The sequence below is a fragment of the Lagenorhynchus albirostris genome, chromosome 19, assembly GCF_949774975.1.
Source record: "Lagenorhynchus albirostris chromosome 19, mLagAlb1.1, whole genome shotgun sequence".
NCBI classification, from domain to species: domain Eukaryota; kingdom Metazoa; phylum Chordata; class Mammalia; order Artiodactyla; family Delphinidae; genus Lagenorhynchus; species Lagenorhynchus albirostris.
In genome coordinates, this window is record NC_083113.1 from 40,537,914 (window position 1) to 40,559,789 (window position 21,876).

The 21,876-nt window shown below is 42.7% G+C and overlaps 1 pseudogene; it reads left to right on the top strand.

Moving 5' to 3' along the window:
• The first annotated feature begins 8,057 nt into the window (after positions 1-8,057).
• LOC132509164 (ferritin light chain-like) overlaps positions 8,058-21,876 on the top strand; it is a 50,328-nt pseudogene continuing 36,509 nt past the window's right edge.

Consider the following 21,876-nt stretch of genomic DNA (forward strand, 5'->3'; position numbering starts at 1 on the left):
TGGGAAGAATATTAAATCCTACACATAAAGAATGAGTGGGATGTTTGCTTTCTAGCCATGAAGGGATAACTGATACCAGATTTTGCTTCTATTGTAAATAACTAGAAAACTGGATAGGACACATTAAATAACTGATTTCAGATGTAGGTAACAGGCAGTACATGACTGCTAGGCTTGAGGGAAGGGAAACAAGTGAGGTGAGGCCCATGGTGGCCCCGACTATCTTCTGCTGGGTGATGCATTAGGACACAGGGTAGAGGCATGGGACCAGGAGAGGGAATCGAAGGAGAACATGATACCTCACTGGGGTGAGACGACAAAGAGTTGAAGGTGACTGAGATCGCTGGAAGTTTTAGGTCAGGTACTGGACAGAATTTATCGAAGGAGAGAAACTCCAAAATCTTGCATAAGAGTCCTCTTGAGTCTTTGGCCAAATACTAAGCTCTGAATGCACAGGGCAAGACCCCAGGAGGCCAAGTAAGGAACTACTAACAGGAGAAAAGAACTTCTGAAAAACTCTGAGCTGACCTCCCCCCCGCCAAAGTCACACAGGGCCAAGAGTTCCAACCAGTGAGGGTGGAGAGACTTTGTTCAACTCTATGGGCATTCAACAAACAGAGTAAAAGGGCCACACTTTAGAAATATGGTTAATCTAGCCCTAGACCCACCCAAGGCTTTTTTTTAAAGCCTTGAGTGAGTTAAGAGCTCCTCAAGTCAATTCACTTTCTGCTGGAAAAACACCACTGTGAAACAGACGTCAAAATCTAGACATCCAAGAACTTAGCATCCATAAAGTAGAGCATACAATAAAAAAAAAAATCTAGACATGCAAAGAAGCAGAAAATGAGAGGCACAGAAGAAAAATCAGTCAAGAGAAACAAAGTCAAAAAAGACAGGACAGAATTAGCAGGAAAAAAATTTTTAAGTAGCTCTTAAATTCAAGGACTTAAAGAAAACCAGAATATAAGAACAAATAGAAAATCTCAGTTGAGTAATGAAAGCTATTTAAAACAAACAGACCAAAAAACCACACTACACACCTATTAGGATGGCTAAAATCCAAAACACTGACCATAAGAAATGCTGATGAGGTGTGGAGCAGCAGGAACTCTCACTCCGTTGCTGGTGGGAATGCAAAACAGTACAGCCACTTTGGAAAACAGTTGGGTGGCTTTTTTACAAAGCTTAAACATAGGCTTTCCATATGATCCAGCTACCCTTTTCTTTGGTATTTACCCAAATGAGTTGAAAACTTACGTCTAAACCAAAACCTGTATATGATTGTTTACAGAAGCTTTATTCATAATTGCCAAAGCTTGGAAGCCACCAAGATGTCCTTCAATAGATGGACGAATAAACAAACAGCATACAATGGACTATCATTCAGCAGGAAGAATACAATCAGCTATCGAGCCACAAAATGACGTGGAGAAATGTTAAATGCACATTGCTAAGTGACAGAAACTAGTCTGAAAAGGCTACATATTATGATTCCAACTCTGGAAGAGGTAAAACTATGGAGACAGTGGTTGCCAGGGGTTTGGAGGAATATCTGAGGGAAGGGATAATAGGTGGGGCATGGGGGGATTTTAGGGTGGTGAAACTATTCTGTATGATACCATAACAGTAGCTGCATGCCATTATGCATTCATCAAAACCTATAGGACCTGGCAACACAAAGAATGAACCCTAATGTAAACTGTGAACTTAGTTAATAATAATGTGTCAATACTGATTTATCAATTGTAATAACATTACACTAATGCAAAGTGTTAATAGAGGAAACTAGGTACTTGGGGGTGGGGGGTAGTATATGAGAACTCTGTATTTTCTGCATAATTTTTCTATAAGCCTAAAACTGCTCCAAAAAATAAAACATTATTTTTTTAAAAAAATGCAAATTCTAAAACTGAAAAATACATTATCTGAAATTGTTTAAATCCACTGAATGAAGTAAGTAGCAGATCAGACCCCTGCAGAAGCAGAGATCAGTAAACTGATACATGAAACAATACAAAGTATCTGAAATGAAGTACAAAGAGATGAAAAGGCTAAATAAAAGAACAGAAGCTCAACCATGAGACCATATAAAGTACTGTAATACACTTGAAGTTAGAGTCCCAAAGGAGAGGAGAGAGATTGGGGTAGAGAAAATATTTGAAGAACTAGCAGATGGAAATTTTCCAAATTTGATGACAAATATTAACTCATAGATTGAAGAAGGTCAATAACCCGCAAGAATTATAAGCAAAGAAAAAAAACACTAAGACTTACAATAATCAAACTGTAATAAACCAAAGATAAAAATCTTAAAAGCAGCCACAGAAGAGACACATAACATGCAGGAGAAAAAATAATAGTTTCCACTGACTTTTCACCAGAAATAATGCAACAGAGAAAATAGAACAATGTCTTTAAGGGGCTGAAATAAAAACAATCATCAATGAAAATTCTATATCCGGGGCAAATACCCTTAAAAATTACGGTAAAATAAAAAAATTATAAAATAGAAAAAACTGAAAAAATCCATAGCTAGAAAATCTATACTATGAGAAATATGGAAGGAAGTTATTCAGGAAGAAGGAAAATGATACCAGATGGAAATTTATATTTACACAAAGAAATGAAGAGCACCACAAACAGAAAATATTAAATATTTTTCCTCTCATTTCTTGATTTTTTAAAAAGATTATTTAAATCCAAATAGTAACAATGTATTTTGGGTTTATAAGGTGTAGAAGTAAAACGTGAGACTACAATAGCACAAAATAATGAGAAAAGAGCCTTATACTGCTGTATGGTTCTTACACTAAGTGTGAGGTAGTAAAATATTAAAAATGTAAGTCATAAGTTAAGGGTGTATACTGTAAATCCCAGAGTGACCACTAAAAATACAGGCCACAGAGTTACAGCTACTAAGCCCATCAAGGAGATATAATTACTAGAATATGTTCAATTAACCCACAAGGAAGCAAGAAGATTAAAAATATGAGAAATATAAATCCAAACACATAATTTAATTAAATGTAAAAGAACTAAACACTCCCGCTAAAAGATAACACTCATTAGATTGGATTTTTTTTAAATATCAGGCACTAACTATATCATGTATAGAAGTGTTCAAACAGGTTAGAAGTCAAAAGATGAAGACACACTGATTAAAAGAAAGCTGGAATAACCACACTAATATTAGTTAATATAGATTTCAAGGTAAGTATTACCAGATATAAAGAGAAACATTTAATAAGGGCAAACATGTCAATTCATGAAGAAGATATAACAATCATAATTGTCTGTAACTGAAGCAAAAATTGACAGAATGGGAGAAATGATAACTTTACAATTAGAGCTGCAAACTTCAATGCAGTTGACCCTTGAACAACATGGGGGTTAATCCAAGGACAACTTATAGTTGGCCCTCCACTTCCTAGGTTCCTCTGTATCCGTGGATTCAGTCAACCATGTACCATGTAGTACTGTAGTATTTATTATTATACTATTGAAAAATATCTGTGTACAAGTGGTAGTTCAAACCTGTCAACTGTACTTAGTTCTGGATAGACAAAGTACCTTAGCCCATTTGGGCTGCTAGAACAGAGTACCATAAACTGGGTGACATATAAACAACAGAAATTCCTTACAGTTCTAGAGGCTGGCAAGTTCAAGACGAAGGCACCAACAGATTTGGTGTCTGGTGAGGACTCATTTCCTGGTTCATAGTCATCTGTCTTCTTGCCATGTCTTCACATGGTGGCAGGGGCAAGGGAGTCTCTGAGGTCTCTTTTATAAGGGCACTAAGCTCATTCTTGAGGGCTCCATCCTCATGAGCTAATTACCTATGAAAGGCCCCACCTCCTAAGACCATCGTACTGAGATAATTTCAACATATGAATCTGGGGGGACACAAATATTCAGTCTATAGCAAGAAGTAAACAAAAAATCAAGAATATACAAAATGTGAACAACATTACAATCAACTCAATCTAATTCATAGTCTATCCAAGCGCACATGGAATAGTCACCAAAATAGACCCTACTGTGGGCCATAAAACAAGTCTCAAACTTAAAACAATTCAAATCCTACAGAGTTTGTTTTCTGCCAAATTAAGTTGAGTTAGAAATTAATAACAAGATTCCAGGAAAATCCATAAATGTTGGAAATCAAGCATTACACTTCTAGATAACCCATAAACCAAAGGAGAAATTGTAAAGTGAATTAGACAATATTTTAAACTAGAAAAATAAAAAACACAATGTACCAAAATTTGTGGGATGCAGCTAACGCAGGGTTTAGAAGTAAACTTACAGGTCTAAAGATTTATATTAGAAGAGAAAAATAAACATTACCTAAGCTTCAACCTAAAAAGATTTTTAAATGAGGAAATTAAACTCAAAGTATGCAGAAGAAAAAATAATAAAGAATGGAAAATGATATAAAAGGAAATAATCAAAACGTCAGGAAAAAAAGGCAACAAAAGTGGGTTCTTGGAGAAATTTAATAAAATTGATAAAACTCCAGCTAGACTGATGAAATAGAGTGAAACACAAATAATCAATATCAGGAATGAAAGAGAACATATCTCTACAGATTCCACATACATTAAAATGATAATGACAAAACATTATTAACTTCATTCTCATACTTTGAAAACCCAGGCTAACTGGATAAATTCCTTGGAACACACAAATTACCAATATTGACTCAAGAAGTAGAAAATCTAAATCACCATATATCTATTAAAGAAAGTGAATTTGTAATTAAGTATCTTCCCACAAAGAAAACTCCAGATCTAGATGGCTGTCCTGATGGTTTCATCAGATATTTAAGGAAGATATAATGCCAATCCTAAATAACCACTCTATAAACCTGGAGGAGGGGAACACAATTTCAGCCTCACTGTATGAGACTAGCATAAACCTAATGTCACAACCAGATAAAAACATCCAAGAAAAGAAAACTGCAGGCTAATATGCCTCATGAACATTTTATGAAAAATCCTTAACACAATATTAGCAAATCAAACTGCACAAAATATTACAAAATACAACACAACATGACCAAGTGAGATTTATCACCAGAATGCAAAGTTGGTTAACATTCAAATACCAACTAATAAAATTTGTCACATTAATAGAATAAGGTGGGTGGGGGAGAGCTATAATAATCTCAACAGGTGCTGAAAAATCTTTTGCCAATTTAGAGAAGAAAAAAAGCTCTCACACTAGAAACAGAGGAAATCTACTTAAACCTAATATTATCTATGAGAAGCTTACAACTAACATTATATTGAATGCTTTCTCACTTAGATCAGGAAAAAGGCTGGAATGTCCACTCTCACCAATTCTAGTACAGTGTTGCATAGAGGTTCTAGGCAGTAGAGTAAGAAAAAGAAATGAAAGGCATATAAAAGGAATTTAAAGTGAAGCTATTTTTATTTACAGACTACACAGCAGTGTACATAGAAAATCCTAAGGAATCCAAAACAAAAACTTATAGAACTAAGTGAATTTATCAGTGTCACGGGATCCGTAGACCTAAACATAAAAGCAAAAACTGTAAGATGTCTAGGGGAAAAGGAGGAACATATTTTTGTGAACTTGGGCTAGATAAACTTTTGTAGATAGGATACAGAATTCAGTAACCATTAGAAAACTGAAAAGTTGAACTTTATCAAATTGCTACTTTAAAAAAGATGTTTGCTTATCAAAAACACATTTTTAAATGATTAAGCAGGCTGTAAACTGAAAATATTCATAAAATCTGACGAAGTGTATATAGAGATATATGTTACATATCTCTAGCTCTGTATCTTCTACAATAAAAAACAACCCACGCAATAAATAATGGCAATTTCTTAAAGTATTAAACATATATTTAGTCCACAGCCAGCAATTCCATTCTAAGGTATTTACCTAAGAAAAATGAAAACACCTATCCACAAAAACTCTTTTACAAAACTTAATCATAGCAGCTTTATTCACAATAGCCAAAAACTGGTAGCCGCCCAGGTGTTCATCAAGAAGTGAAAGAATGAACAAATTGTGTTGTATTCATTCAGTGGAATAATACTCATCAATAAAAATGAACAAACCACTGATAGACACAGCAAAAGTATTATGCTGAGAGAGAAGCCTTCACACAAATGTACACATTGCTTGATTTCCTTTCCAAGAAGTTCTAGAAAAGGCAAAACATGATAGAAATCAGGACAGTAGTTATTTCTGAGAACTCAGAATGACAAGAAGGCCACAATGGAGCTTTCTGGGGTTATCGAAATGTCCTGATAAAAGTGTGGCTTACACGGGTATATATGTTTGTAAGACCTGTGCATTTCAATGTATTTAAACCTTAATTTTACAAAATCTTAACTTTTATTTTTAGAAATGGATGATTTTAAAAACATCTTGGGAACCTAGAAAAGCTAAACAATCTTGAAAAAGAGTAAGATAAGGACTTACACTCACAGATTTCAAGACTTATTATGAAGCCATGGTAATCAAGACACTGTGGTGTTGGTAATGAAAAAAGACACATAAATCAGTGGAACAGAGTCCAGAAAGATTCATACTTATATAACCAACTGATTTGGGGGTCAAGGAACCTAAGCAATTCAATGAGGGAAAACACAGGTTTTTTTCAATAAATAGTACTGCAACAAACAGCCTGGGGTAAATCTATAAGGGGTAAAAATTAACTGTAACTCTTGCCTTACACATACACAAGAGTTAATTCAACGTGGATCATACACATCAGTATAAAAGCTTAGAACAATAAAACTGCCAAAAGAAACCAAATGAGAATATCTTTGCAACTCTGAAGTAGATATGGATTTCTCAGACAGGAATGAAAAAGCATTCATCATAAGAGGAAAATCCGATACACTAGATTTTCTCAAACTTTTAAAAATTTATGAAAAGACATTATTACGCTAGGCACAGATCAGGTGAAAAGTCACAAATATATTCACAAAACATATATCTGACAAGCCTCTGGATCTAAAATATACAAAGAACTTCTCAAACCTCAATCATAAAAAGACAACCCAATTTTTGAAATGAGTAAAAAGTCTAGAACAGGCAGTTCACTAAAGAATACACATGAGGGACTTCCCTGGTGGTCTAGTAGTTAAGACACCGTGCTCCCAATGCAGGGGGCACGGGTTTGATCCCCACACGTCACGTGGCCAAAAAAAATCTATGTTATAAAAATACACATGAGGGCTTCCCTGGTGGCACAGTGGTTGGGGGTCCGCCTGCCGATGCAGGGGACAAGGGTTCGTGTCCCGGTCCGGGAAGATCCCACATGCCGCGAAGCGGCTGGGCCCGTGAGCCGTGGCCACTGAGCCTGCGCGTCCGGAGCCTGCGCTCCGCAACGGGAGAGGCCACAGCAGTGAGAGGCCCGCGTACGGCAAATAAATAAATAAATAAATAAATAAATAAATAAATAAATAAATAAAAAATACACATCAGTGTACGATAAGCACATGGAGAAAAGGCTCAACAGCATTAGTCATCAAGGAAATGCAAATTAAAACAAAGATGATATACAATTATGCACACACCATAATGGCTGACATTTCAAAACTGGCAACATCAAATTCCGAGAAGAATGTGGAGCTACAGGACTCTGGTACAGTAACATCCAGAAGGCAAAATGGCCACTTCGGAAATCCGTCTAGCAGTTCCCCATAACGTTAAGCATTCACCTGCCCTAGGACCCAGAAATTCCACTTCTACCCACAGGCGTACCTCAGAGATATTGCGGGGCCAGTTCCAGACCACCACAATAAAGCCTGTATCTCAGTAAAGCGAGTCATACAAATTTTTGGTTCCCCGGCTCAGGTAAGGCAGTGCACTCAGTGGTCCGCGGATCCGTCTCTTGCTTCAACAATGTTTGGACAGAAGAGGCCCAGGGACACCCCCCCTCCTCCAACTTCCGACCACCCTCCAACCTTTTTTCCAGTAGTCACCTTCAGAACCAACCTCTACACCTATCCTCAGCCTCCGGAACCAGCCAACACCATTTTTTGAGCTTAGCTCCTAATTGCCCGGCAACCATGAGCTCCCAGATTCATCAGAATTATTTCACCCAGGTGGAGGCTGCCATCCACTACCTGGTCTGTGTGCATCTGCGGGGCTCCTGCACCTACCTCTCTCTGGGCTTCTATTTCGAACGCGACAATGTGGCTCCGGACGCGTGGGCCACTTTTGTCCGCGAACAGGCCGAGGAGAAGCTGGAGTGCTCTGAGCGTCTCTTGAAGACCAAACCCAGCGCAGCAGTCGTGCCCTCTTCCAGGGCTGCAAAAGCCGTCCCAGGATGAGTGGGGCAAAACCCAGGACGCTATGGAAGCCGCCATGGTCCTGGAGAACCTGAACCTGGCCCTTTTGGATCTGCATGCCCTGGGTTCTGCCCGGGCAGTTCCCCAGCTCCGTGACTTCCGGGAGAGCCGCTTCCTGGATGAGCAGGTGAAACTCATCAAGAAGATGGGCGATCACATGACGGACCTCCGCAGGCTGCCTGGTCCCTAGGCTGGGCTGCTATCTCTTCCCAAAGGCTCACTCTCAAGCACGAGCAGGAGCCTCCAGAGCCCAGCAGCCTTTGAGGGGCCCCTCTGGCGTCCCCCTGGTGAAGGCTTCTGCCTGAAGTCTTTCTCCGCAGCCACTAGGAGCCCTCTCCCAAGCGGTAGCCCACACGTAAACAATAAAGTTTTTTGCAGTAGCCAAAAAAAAGTTACGTTTATACTATACTGTAGTCTATTAAGTATGCAATACCACTATGTCTAAAAAAACAATGTACATACCTTAGTTTTAAAATACTTTATTGCTAAAAAATGCTAATCATCATCTGAGCCTTCAGTGAGTCATAATATTTTTGCAACAGTAACATCAAAGATCACAGAGCGCAATAGCAAGTATAATAATGAAAAAGTTTAAAATGTTTCAATAATTTTGAAAAATGTGACACAGAGACATGAAGAGAGGAGATGCTGTTGGGAAAATGGCGCCAACAGACTTGCTTGCTGCAGGGCTGCCACAGACCTACTATTTGTAGAAAACCCAGTGCCTGCGAAGCACGATAGAGCTGAGTGCAACAGAATGAAGTCTGCCTGTATTTACTCAAGAGAAATGAAAATGTGCACAATAAGAGCTGAATATCCATAGATATATCCATAGAATATATCCATAGATATAGAATATCCATAGAATATCCATATCAGCTTTGTTCGTAATAGCCAAAAACTAGAAATGACCCAAATGTCCTTCAACAAGTGAGGGAATAAAAAATGGAGTTATAATCATACAACAGAAGTTACCCAGCAATAAAGAGGAAGGAATTACTGATACACGCAACAACACAAATGAGCCTCAAAGACATGATGCTGAGAAAAGCCAGCTACCAAAGAATACATCCTGCACAATTTGATTTACATGGAGTTCTAGAACAGGCAAAATTAATCTCTGTTGAAAGAAATCAGAGCAATGTTTTCCTGAGAGCCAGGAGGAAGTGGGTGGGGGAAGGATGGACCGGGAGCAGGTAGAATGTTTTGGGGGTGATGGAAATGTTCTGTGTCTTGACAGAGATGTGGGTTACGTGGCAACACGCATTTGCAAAAACTCATTAAACTGTAATCTTAAGATCTGTGCATTTCACTGCCTATTAATTATATGTCAATTAAACAAATAAGGGGCTGACATTTTTTAAAGAAGAAGATATGGGGAGAAAAAGCATATACAAGAGCCTGAGAAAATATCAGGGTGCAGTTAAGCAGTGATTAATAATGGGTGGGCATCAATGAAAGGTACCAAATCATGGTGAAATATTTGTTTTCTGTAAAAATGTGGGTTTTGCTAATGATTCATTTTTCAATGTTATCTATGATTGCTTTAAGTAATTTCTCCTCCTTCCCTTTTTTAGGCATGCTTACTTTGAAAAATATGTTAATTTTCTAGTAAGTTTGCAACACTTTCTTAAACATGTACAGTTGGTCAGTCAAGTCATAAGGCCACAGTCTGTCTTTACCACCTACCAAGTAGGCACAGTCACCCACCTGAGGCCCAGGTGGCCAAGGATAGACAGGAGAGCCCCTGAATGCTGAGCTGCAGCTGTAATAGGATGCAATAAACACGACCACAGCACAGATCGTTCTCTGATTCACCCTGAGTTCTTTAGCTCAACAAATTGGGCCTTTTCTGTGCTTTGGGCTCTAGTTTTCCTGAAACCATTTTCAGATGCTTTAAATATGGCAGTGTATCAAGAGGCAATGAAATAAACTTACATCAACTTAATTGGTGGATGGCAAATTTAAGCTAACTGTAGAACATGCATTCAAAAAACAACCAGAATGTTGATTTGATTGTAGGGAGTGAACCATTTTTCTCAGTGCTGTGAGGGGTGGTCTCATCTCTCCCCCATGTCTCTTCCATGGGCCTGGAAATTATCAAAGCAGGATCACAAAACGAGCAGTTGCTAAGGTGGCTCAAATCAGAGATGAGACGGACCATTTTTGCATAGTAACTCCCAAGAAACTTACCATGGAGAGGCCCATATTCACAAGGGGAGACATTGGCTGGTTTCTAAGATACTCCATTAGTGGGATTTGACTCTCCACCCCTCACCATTCTCTCATTCAAAGTGAAGCCAGATGACTGAATGTCACGGGTGATTAAAAGTGGTCGCGTCCTAGAGTAACAGGCGTGAGCATTAAAGGGCTTAACCTCTTGTAGCAACTGCAAGAGGTTGACTCCAAGAGTTCGCCTTCAACCACCCACAGCTGTTGGGAAGCAAGTTAAATAGAGCGGGTAAGTCACACCTGAATCCCTCCCTCCCCCATCAAACTGAAGCACGTAGACCCCGCACTACCCAAAGTATGGCCAAGAGCCAGGAGCATCAGCGTTACCTGGGAGCTTGTTAGAAATACAGGCTCTCGGGCCACACCCCAGACCTACAGAGTCTGCATTACTACAGAATCCCCGTGTGATGCATGTGCACATTGAAATTTGAGAAATGCTGCTGGGAGTTCATCTGTTTATATTTAACAAACACATATATAGCATTGATTATGTGCCAGGCACTGTTCTACATGCGTTAGAAATATTAACAGATTTAACCCTCACAGCAACCTTCTGATTGTCGGTACTACTGTCATCTCCATTTCAAGGAAGAGGAATATGGGGCACAGAGAAGTTAAGCGACGTGCCCAAGGTCACGCAGGTAGTAAGTGGCAGAGCTGGGATTTAAACCCTAGAAGCCTAGCTTCGGTGTCCGTGCTCTTAATCATTGCATTGTGTAGTTGAAATGATTCCAAGGAGAAATACAGGATTTTTTTTTTACATTTTTCTGGGATCCATTTGTATCTCTACTTGTATTTGTATGTCTATAGTTAACTGTACTGTGATTTGATGGTGGACTTTAACACACCAGTTTTTCCACCCTAAAGGGTGCAAGACTGGGGTACACTTATCTGAGGTGCTCCCCCCAAAAGGATACATTTCTCCCATATTCTGTGAAATGGTACTGCTTGCCTAGTTTCCCCATTGAGGGTTAGAGAACTTGGACACATATTCAGCTAAGCTTACTAGTCAAATATCCATCTTTACAAACCTGGAGGGATTCCTTTACTAATAACATAATGACAGGAAATGACTGAATCCACAATACGGAAAGCATTAAAAGAGTTTAGTATCTGATGTATGTCAACAACTATGCATCAGACAAACTACAACTAATAGCCAACATCACTGCCGTACATTTCTAGTACCAATTCCCCCCACCAAAGAATTAGTGGAACCCTCAGGTACATGGAGCTCACGGAAATTAATCTGAAACAATATCAAAATTGTCCATGTCTCACATACAAAGGAACAGACTATAGACCAATTACTTCCTGTAAGTAGATCTGTCTGTTCATCTCAATAAAGGGAATTGCTAAACTTTCTAGTGTGGGATCTTCAAAATGCACACAATATCCTCCTGGATGGAACTGTGATCCTCTGCAGTGGTGGATCTCAAGTGCAGATCTTAAGGTTTTGGCACCTTGAACACAACTCTTAGGCTGTGTGCTACATGAAAACTCTCCCTTGTTATATGGGAAAGCTATTCATGCTAGACTTCCTTCCTGAAATGTCCCCCGGGTATTACCACTGTTAGCACTCCAGGTTCCCTTATGTTTGGGCAAAAGGCTCAAAGAGTATTTTTGACTGACTAGATTATTCCCTGAAGAACCTACTTGTTCTTGCCTGAGAACAAAGTTATGACCACAACCAATGGCCTCACTCCAAGTACACTTTCATCCTCGTCATCATTTATATTGATGGCTCCTAAAAGTCTCCGAAAGATACTTTCTGACAGGCAGCCTGGTGTAAGGCAGTAATTTAAAACTTTGCCTGCATATTAGAATGGCCTGGAGCACTTTTCAAAACTACCAATGTCTAGATCCCACCCTGAGTTTCTGATTTAACTGGTCAGGGTGAAGCCTGATCTTTGAATTCCCACAACCACGGTCACTGTAAGGATTAAATGGGACACCAAAAATGAGGCAACAAACGCAGTGATTGACACAGCTATCTACTTGAAAATGCCAACTGTCCTCTGCCACCCGTGCCCTCCCAGTTTCTGCCGAAACAAAGGGAATCCCTAAAATATGGCTCTACTTCAGGGGTAGCCGAGCACATTGGAACAACTCATTATGGGAGAAAATGAGAGTCGGGGGCGGGGGGGGGGAGTAGCCAGCCACTGACAGGGGACCGAGACACAGAAAGATTTTTTTTTTAAATAAATTTATTTATTTATTTATCTTTGGCTGCATTGGGTCCTTGCTGCTGCGCGCGGGCTTTCTCTAGTTGCGGTGAGAGGGGGCTCCTCTTCGTTGCAGCGCGCGAGTTTCTCATTGCGGTGGCTTCTCTTGTTGCAGAGCACGGGCTCTAGGCACGCAAGCTTCAGTAGTTGTGGCTCGCGGGCTCAGGAGTTGTGGCCCACGGGCTTAGTTGCTCCGTGGCATGTGGGATCTTCCTGGACCCGTGTCCCCTGCATTGACAGGCGGATTCTTAACCACTGAGCCACCAGGGAAGCCCCAAAGATTTTGTCTAATGCAGGGCAAGAGGTCAGGAGAATGAAGCAAGAAAAAGTCAGATTTAGTGAAATCTGATCACCTGGAAATTTTTAAAGGGGTCATTGCCAACTCTCACGTGGCTGCATGGAGTACATTTCACTCAGAAAAATTTAGGGGTGGAGGAGGCTCCCTTTCGCTTATAATCTATATTTAAATAGAAAGTTCAAAGCTGAAGTTGGGGGCGAGAAAGAGGAGCTAATGGAAGTTAGGGAATCTTCTTGGGAGGAAACAGCTCCTCTCAAGCCTTAGACAATGTCCTGTCCTCTCTACACATCCCTCAGGGAAGAAAAATAGAGAGAGAAACAACTAACACATGACAAGCAACTTCATCACTTTCAATACTTTCAACAATAAAAACTGCTAGGGAAATACTCATGCATCTGTTCAACATACATTTATTGAGCACCTACTATGTGTCAGTCTCTGTGCTAAGAATAGTCTGATTTCATAAATGACGAACTAAAACTAAGTAACTTGTCTAAGAAGAGGAAATCACAAAACTGGGGCTCCATTTGAGGTCTGACCCCAACGAACATGTAGAGATAATTAGGTCCCCAGCCTTCGCTGGGAAATTTAGATGTGATATCCCTGGTTTGCAGCTCTTACGTCTGATACTCCCTTCCTCCCCACCAACCCCAGCAAGTTTCCTGCTGTCTTACTTCGGATTTTACTTCAAGGATCAGCTAGTACATCCGCTTTTTCTACAGGCCTTTCCTGACTCCACACGAGTTGACTCTCCATTTGTAGACCTCTGGCAGCTTGTGAGTGCCTGTGTCATGGCAAAATTATTCCGCATTATGATCAATCACTTGTCTGTCTTCTCCACTGGCCCACGAGATCCTCAGAGACAGGGGTTACTCATGATCCCTATTTCCTTTCATAGGGCCTAGCACAATGCCTGATGAAGAATCGGAAAGGAAGGGAGGGTGGAAGGAAGGAAGGGATTCAGTGAAGTCTTTCTAGAAGAGGTGAGCAACTGAGCTGGATATAGATTCGAATCAACGTGGGAGGGACTGAATGTTGGCTTCCACTTGCTGGAGGACTTGTTCAAGGGAAATCACCAGGAAAGGAATGTGGTGCTGTGTGGAGAGCACATCGGGACCTACTACCCTCCCCGGACGCAGGGTTTCAGGCCGAGCGGCGAAGCTAAGAATGTAAGGTCCGAGGAGGTCTTGCGGGACTGACAAACACTCAGCCATCAGCCACGGAACGGGTATGAACTGAGCACCTACTATGAGCCAGGGGTTCTGCCCAGCAGAGTGAGAGAGACCAGCACAGGCCCTGCTGTCACGGAGCTCAGGGCCCCACAGGCCAAACCTGTTCTGAGAGAAGAAAAAAGAATCAATCAAGGTCCTCACCCAGGCAGTGATGTAATTTAAGTGGAGTCTGAGGGCAACTTATCTTGTTCAGAGTGAAGCATGATCTGAGAGGAGGAAGGGAGGGCGAGAGAGAGAAGAGGGAGAGAACATGGGAAGAAAATGATGAGAAGCTCCAAATTAGACTCTTAGCTCTGTGGGGGCAAAGTTGGATTCTGTATGGCCCCGTCTCATGCGTTTTGTGTATTCCAGCACCCAGGACAGTACCTGGCCATGACAGGTGCTCAAGAAATATTCGTGGAATTTTACTGTATTGAAGCGAATTAAGGGAGAGCAGTAGAGGAGCCCTTAACTGGGTGTCATGGTCCCTGGTGTCCAGTCCTTCCTGGCTCTGCCACTGACCAGCCAAGTGAGCAGGCACTTTGATAGCTTCCCTGTTGTTTGTTGCCTCATCTGTTGGAGGTACAGGGGATTTCAATTTGTACCCTAGTTTTCCATAGCATTTGACTATTTCATATGGTCAAATTAAAGCCTGCAGAGCCAGCTAACTTGGGACAATGTTAAGTTAAATAAATATAAACAAGTCTCTTGACCATGGGACATCTCAGAGCCTTGAACATGCCTGGGTGAATTGGAAGCCCCGAGAGGAAGATAACATATGCTGTGGTTCCCAATTCCTTTGACTACAGAACCACAACCTTCATTTTTTGTTTTTCATTTTCAATCTTACAGAACCTCTCCAGCCCTAATGGCGTCGTCCGATGATGTCATCTAATGATGTCATCCAACTTCACCAAGACAGGGATGGCCATGTGGATTTGGGGATTAGTGAACAACCAGATTTAGCTGATGCAGTGAGTCTAGGTAGGAGGAGAGGAATCTCTTGTCTGTGGGATGGGGAAAGGGTGGCTGCAGGAGACCTGAAGGTCCAGTGAAGAAGTCCTTGATTTCCATGCGGGCTGAGACTTGGAATCTCACTCAAGAAAAGCAAGCCATCCTCTGTGTGAGGCATTGATATTCTGGCGTGGTTTTTAATTTCCCGTCCCTGGGATTAGCTGTGTCAGGGAGGAATCCTTTGGCCGCCTTCTCTCAATACATCCCGGAGCTTTTATTTTATTACCAATTTCCCTACATTGTATGCTTTCTTTGAGAATCATAACCGTGCGAATATTTGACAACTGAGTGGTATGAACATCTTGAAATATACAGTTTTCCCCAGAGTTGCATTTCGTACTATAATCCGAGGTGATCTTGGTTGCCAGAAACACTCACGCCGTTAATGGATTTGGAGGGAAGATGCTAGTAATGAGATTTTCAAATGCGAATTGTTTTGCTTTCAAATATGGGGTGAAATCCAATGAAATATTACCTTCGACACGCTGGTGCAGTAAGTCCAGCTGATCAAATGAACGCTCGGTGTGTGCTCCGTGTCGGCCTTTTCTGTTCCAAACAAGAGCTAGAAGGGGATCCGTCTTATTTTCTCCTGGTAAGATGGATCCTTGATCCCCAAAGTTGTCTTCTGTATTTGAGGGTACACACTTGGCCTCTTCACATCTACAATCTTGAGAGGTTTATTTATTTCACTCACTCATTCAATAAAAACTGACGGGGAACCTACTATGTGCCAGGCAGCTTTGTACACTGAGCGGTACAGCAGTGAACAGTATTTTACAATATTTACAGATGTTTCTGTCATCACAGGGCCTACAACCTGGTGAGACACATACACATGATAGACAAGTAAACACAAACATTTAAATGTCAGGTGGCAGTAACAGCCTTGGAGAAGAATAAGCAAGGTGAGGGTTAGAGTATGATGGGACGGCTCCTGTGTTAGCTAGGGTGCCAGGGGCTGCCCTTCCGCGGAGGTGACTACGGAGCAGAGACCCTGGAGAGAAGAGGAAACTGGAGGCCCACGGCTGCTCCAGACTCCAGAACTCTGGAGCGATAGCGCGGAGCTTTGGGCGCAGCTTTGCCTGGTTCCAGATTGGATGTTCCTTTCATAGTGTCATCCAGCCTCACTGGGAACCAGATAGAGAACCATCAGGGCGAGGCAAGAAGTTGGAGATGATGCCAGGATCTGAAGGAGGTGATGCCATGATACAAAGAAAGGAAATTCAGGCAGCTGGCAGGCAGGGCACAAGGAAGATGGGCAGCTGTGCTGGACCCCATCTGTCTGGCCTGCCTCTCCCTGACACCCCACACTCAGCAGGTCAAAGCTGGGCTCCTCGTCCTTGCCCCAGAGTCAGCCCCTCTCCCTGACTTCTCCAGCTCCATGAAAGGTACCCAGCATCTGCCTGGTCATCCAAGTGTGGCTGGCTCATCAAACTCCCCTGCCACCCCCGTTCCCTCCATGCTCCTCTTGTCACACCCTCCAGGCCTCCACAAATGACACTTGGGACACCTCCCCCAGCCCTCCACCCTGGAAGTCTAGAGGCTATGTCAGAACACTTACGGAACCATTCTGAGAGCACAGTCTTCTTGAATTTATAGTACAATCTCCTTTAAAGGGGCCAGCAGAAGAGAACCCAGAAAGGTGCCACTTCCAAATGGGGCCACTTGAGAAATGATAGCGATTGCTCCAGAAATACTTCTCCACCCCGCTGCTGTGCCGTCAGCTCACCCGGGATTCTCTGAAGCAATGGGATGCAGAGATCTGGGAGATGGAGCCGTCCTTTCAACAGAAAGGAAAGCTGGCCGAGGAACCCTTTCATCGTGGTTTCTGCGAGACTCTGCCTTTCATCTGGGTGAGTGGTGAGTCCGAAGGAGGAGAAGTGGCTCTATTGAAGTGACGCCTCCGAAATGGATGCTGGGTACCAACGGAGCAAACGCCTCTTGGAAAGGAGGTGAAAGCTCAACCAGGAGAGCACTTTGCATTTGGGTGGGCGAGGGCAGAACATGCTGGAGCCCACAGGAGGGGAGGCCTGGAGAGGAAAGGGCTTGGTGCAACGGGCCCTGCGGGCGCCGCTCCAGAGCCCCTCGGCCCACCCTGGGGGTCACTGCCAACACTCCTACACACGGCAACATCTCCCTGCATCTCTCTGCCCGAGGGTTTCTGCTGGCTGCAGGAGGGTGCTTGGCCCACGTACAAAATAAGCCAGAGTGCAGGGGAGTTACAAATGAGACCCTCAGCCAGTGAGGGGTAAGAGCCGGTGGATCAATGCCTCAGTTCCCTTGCCCCTTGGTGAGACAATCCTAGGTGTGTTCCAGACTCTCCAGAGGGTCCCCAGTGAGAATGAACCCAGTTATTAGCTTTGCTCTCTTCCCCGTCTGGCCTCCCCACTCGCTCACAGTGCATTTTGGGATCGCATCACAGATAAACCTCATGTACCCATCTCTGTCGTAGGATCTGCTTTTAGGAAGAACCAAGCTAAGACAATGGGGAAACCGGCCCAGTGGTAAGGAAGCCCCCAGCAGTCTGAGGTGTCCAAATGGGCTTCCTTCTGGCAGGCATCAGCACCAAAGGACAGCCAATTCCAAGGCTGTGGGGAGAAAGGTAATGAGCCTCTATGAGAAAGAATTAAATAGCCTCTAGAGAAGGTGCCTTGCCAATGTAACACTGTCAATAAAGTTTGGGTGCCCCAAAGCTTCCCAGGAGACACATGCACTCAAGAACCCTGTATTAGTAAGCTAGGGCCGCCCCTGGAGGCTAGAAATCTGAAAGCAAAGTACTGGTAGAGTCAAATTCTTCTGAGACCTCTCTCTTTCGCTTGAAGATGGCCATCTCCTCCCCGTGTCTTCATATGGTCTTTCCTCTGTGTGTGTCTGTGGCCTAATCTCCCCTTCTGATAAAGCCACCAGTCCTATTGGATTAGGGCCCACCCATATGTTTTACCTTAATCCCGTCTTTAAAGGCCTTATCTATTGGGCTGGCCAAAAGATTCTTTCAGTTTTTTCCATAAGATGCCTCTAGTGACATTTAATTGTCTTTAACTTCATTCAAAACAATTTTGTTAGATTGTATGTGACAGCTGTCATATCAGCATGCATTTTTTAAAAGACTTATCAAAATTGTTGAAATTTGTGTAGCCATTTAAAAAAATATATTTTTAATTTTATTTATTTTTGGCTGCACTGGGTCTTTGTTGCTGCGCGAGGGCTTTCTCTAGTTGTGGCGCATGGGCTTCTCATTGCAGTGGCTTCTCTTGTTGCAGAGCACAGGCTCTAGGCACACGGGCTTCAGTAGTTGTGGCTCACGGGCTCAGTAGTTGTGGCTCACAGGCTCTAGAGCTCAGGCTCAGTAGTTGTGGCACACGGGCTTAGCTGCTCCACGGCATGTGGGATCTTCCTGGACCAGGGCTTGAAACCGTGTCTCCTGCGTTGGCAGGCGGATTCTTAATCACTGCATCACCAGAGAAGTCCCCTGTGTAGCCATTTTAATATTGAAGATGGAAGAAAAAAAAGCAACTTTTTCGGCATATTATGCTTTATTATTTCAAGAAAGGTAAAAACATAACCGAAACACACAAAAAAGATTTGTGCAGTGTATGGAGAAGGTGCTGTGACTGATCAAACGTGTCAGAAGTGGTTTGTGAAGTTTCGTGCTGGAGATTTCTCGCCGGGCGACGCTCCACGGTCACGTAGACCAGTTGAAGTTGATGTCGATCAAATCGAGACATTCACTGAGAACAATCAACGTTATACCATGAGGGAGGATAGCCGACATACTCAGAATATCCAAATCAACCGCTGAAAATCATTTGCACCAGCTTGGTTATGTGAATTGCTTTGATGTTTGGGTTCCACATAAGTTAAGCAAAAAAAACTTTCTTGACCATATTTCCACATGCGATCCTCTACTTACACGTAATGAAAATGTTCCGTTTTTAAAACAAACTGTGACGGGTGATGAAAAGTGGATACTGTACAACAATGTGGAACGGAAGAGACCGTGGGGCAAACGAAATGAACCACCACCAACCACACCAGAGGCCGGTCTTCACCCAAAGAAGGTGATGTTGTGTATATGGTGGGATTGGAAGGGAGTCCTCTATTATGAGCTCCTTCTGGAAAACCAAACGATTAATTCCAACAAGTACTGCTCCCAGTTAGACCAACTGAAAGCAGCACTCGAAGAAAAGCGTCCAGAATTAGTCAACAGAGAACGCATAATCTTCCATCAGGATAAGGCAAGACTGAATGTTTCTTTTATGACCAGGCAAAAACGGTTACAGCTTGGCTGGGAAGTTCTGATTCACCCGTCATATTCACCAGACATTGCACCTTTGGATTTCCATTTATTTTAGTCTTTACAAAATTCTCTTACTGGAAAAAATTTCAATTCCCTGGAAGACTGTAAAAGGCACCTAGAACAGTTCTTTGCTCAAAAAGATTAAAAGTTTTGGAAAGATGGAATTATGAAGTTGCCTGAAAAATGGCACAAGGTAGTGGAACAAAAGGTGAATACATTGTACAATGAAGTTCTTGGTGAAAATGAAAAATGTGTCTTTTATTTTGACTTTAAAACCGAAGGCACTTTTTGGCCAACGCATACAAACACTGTCACATTCTGACGTACTAGGGTTAGGACTTCAACTCACGGACTGTGTATGAGAGGCGACACAATTCAGCTCACGACAGACTCAGGAGATGCCCACTTCCCAGCCGAACAGAGAAGGACTCTGAATCCACCATCTGTGAGGTTCCTGGATGTGACAGCTCTTGGTTAGAGCGCAAAGCGACAAAGCATAATGAGGCCTGAAATGAGCCTGTCAGAAACGAGGAGGGGGCAGGAAGGGAGGCTGTGAAGTCTAAGCCACAGCAACTATTTGACCCACCAGTGGGTTGGGTCCTATTTCTAGGGAAATGAGCTCATTATGCTTAAATCTTTTTCCAGCTCCTGGTTGATTCATGAAGTGGTTTTGAATGTTGATAATCACTTCATGAATCACTGACAAACACGACAGCCAAATACCTGGCACTTGGATTGCTATCTCTCCTGATGAGCATTTCTGTCATGACGTGGGTGTCCCCCCTCCCGGCAACCAGGTGTGCAGATGAGAAGAGTCCTCGTTCATGTGCCGAAGTCTCCTGCTTCAGTCATTCCGCCCCAGCCATTCTGTCAGGCACTGACTCACCCCAAATATTTAATGATCATTAATGAGTTAATTCTGCAAGGTTCACTTTGAAACCCTCATGACATCGGGCATGAAGGGATCAGGCATTAAGTCCTGCAACACCGTTTCCGGGGAAGTAAAATGGTGTCTCTCAGAGCGTGTCACGGTGTCCAAAGGAGGATCTGCTTCAGCCCAGACTGCGAAGGAGACACGGCCACTGCCTCAGGCAAAGTGAGAATACCTCTCTCTCAGGCAGACCACAGTCCTCAAAGAAACAGAAACTGAGGGATCAGACTGGAGAGAGATACAAGAGAGCCACCATGTTGCATTTGGCTATTAGAGAGGATATTGGAGAGACACAAAAGATGCAGCCTCCAAACCTAAAATCTTCTTGAACACTTGAGACATAAAGACCAGCAGCTCATTAGCAGAGGCAGACAGATGTTCCTCCCAGACACCTGCCCAGTTCACTCTCTCACTTCATTCTCCTCACCTCACCTGCCTGGCCACCCCTCAGAAGAGCTTCTGCAGGGACCTCTGTTGCCCCTTCCTGATAGCCTGTCCTCCACAGCACTTATCACCACCCGCCACCTTCTAGATACGTCTATTGGCTTATCTTCTGTCTCCCCCAGCAGTAAGTAAGCTCCACAAGGCAGGGATCTCGGTCTGTTCTGTTCTCTGCTGCAGTCCCACAACCTAAAAGAGTGCTCGGGATACAGATTAGGTGCTTAATAAACATTTGCGGAAAAAGTGAGTGTGACAAGAACTGTGTTGGGCGTAAAGAAGAGAATCTGTAGAACTTGAAAGAAGAGGAATGTTGTCTGAGTGATCGCTTCTATCTCTACGCCCGCTGCATATTTATGGTCTTTTGAAATCCTTGGTGAGGAGGAAGGGGTTCTTTGTACCCAAGTTGGTATCCAGTTCTCACACCCATGCGGACTCAGGCACCCTCAACGTATCATGTCAAAGCCTTCACTAAGGCTGAGGAGAAGATCTCCCTCAGATGCTGTGACAGAACCATGTTCGGGTAGATCCCAAATGACTTCTGGAGTCCGGACCCCCCTGGGTCCCTCTTCTTTATCTGTGTTTTGCTGTGCTGTGCAAGAATCTCTACATGCCATTCAAAATCCAATAATGGTTTTGCTGAAAAAGCCCATCTAGACTATCTACTTCCTCTTCACCGGAAAAGGAACTCCAAAGGCTCAGAGAGGGAAAGTAGTTAACCCATGTTCACACAGATTGCAGTAGAATCAGGACAGAAACCAAAGCCTTCTAATCCCCATGGTAGAGTGTATGCTTCCACCCTAAGCCATCCGCCTACCTTCCAGAGTTGAAGAATTTAACTGTGAGGAAGGAAATAACTGAGCATCCCAACTCAGCTGGTATGTAGACTAG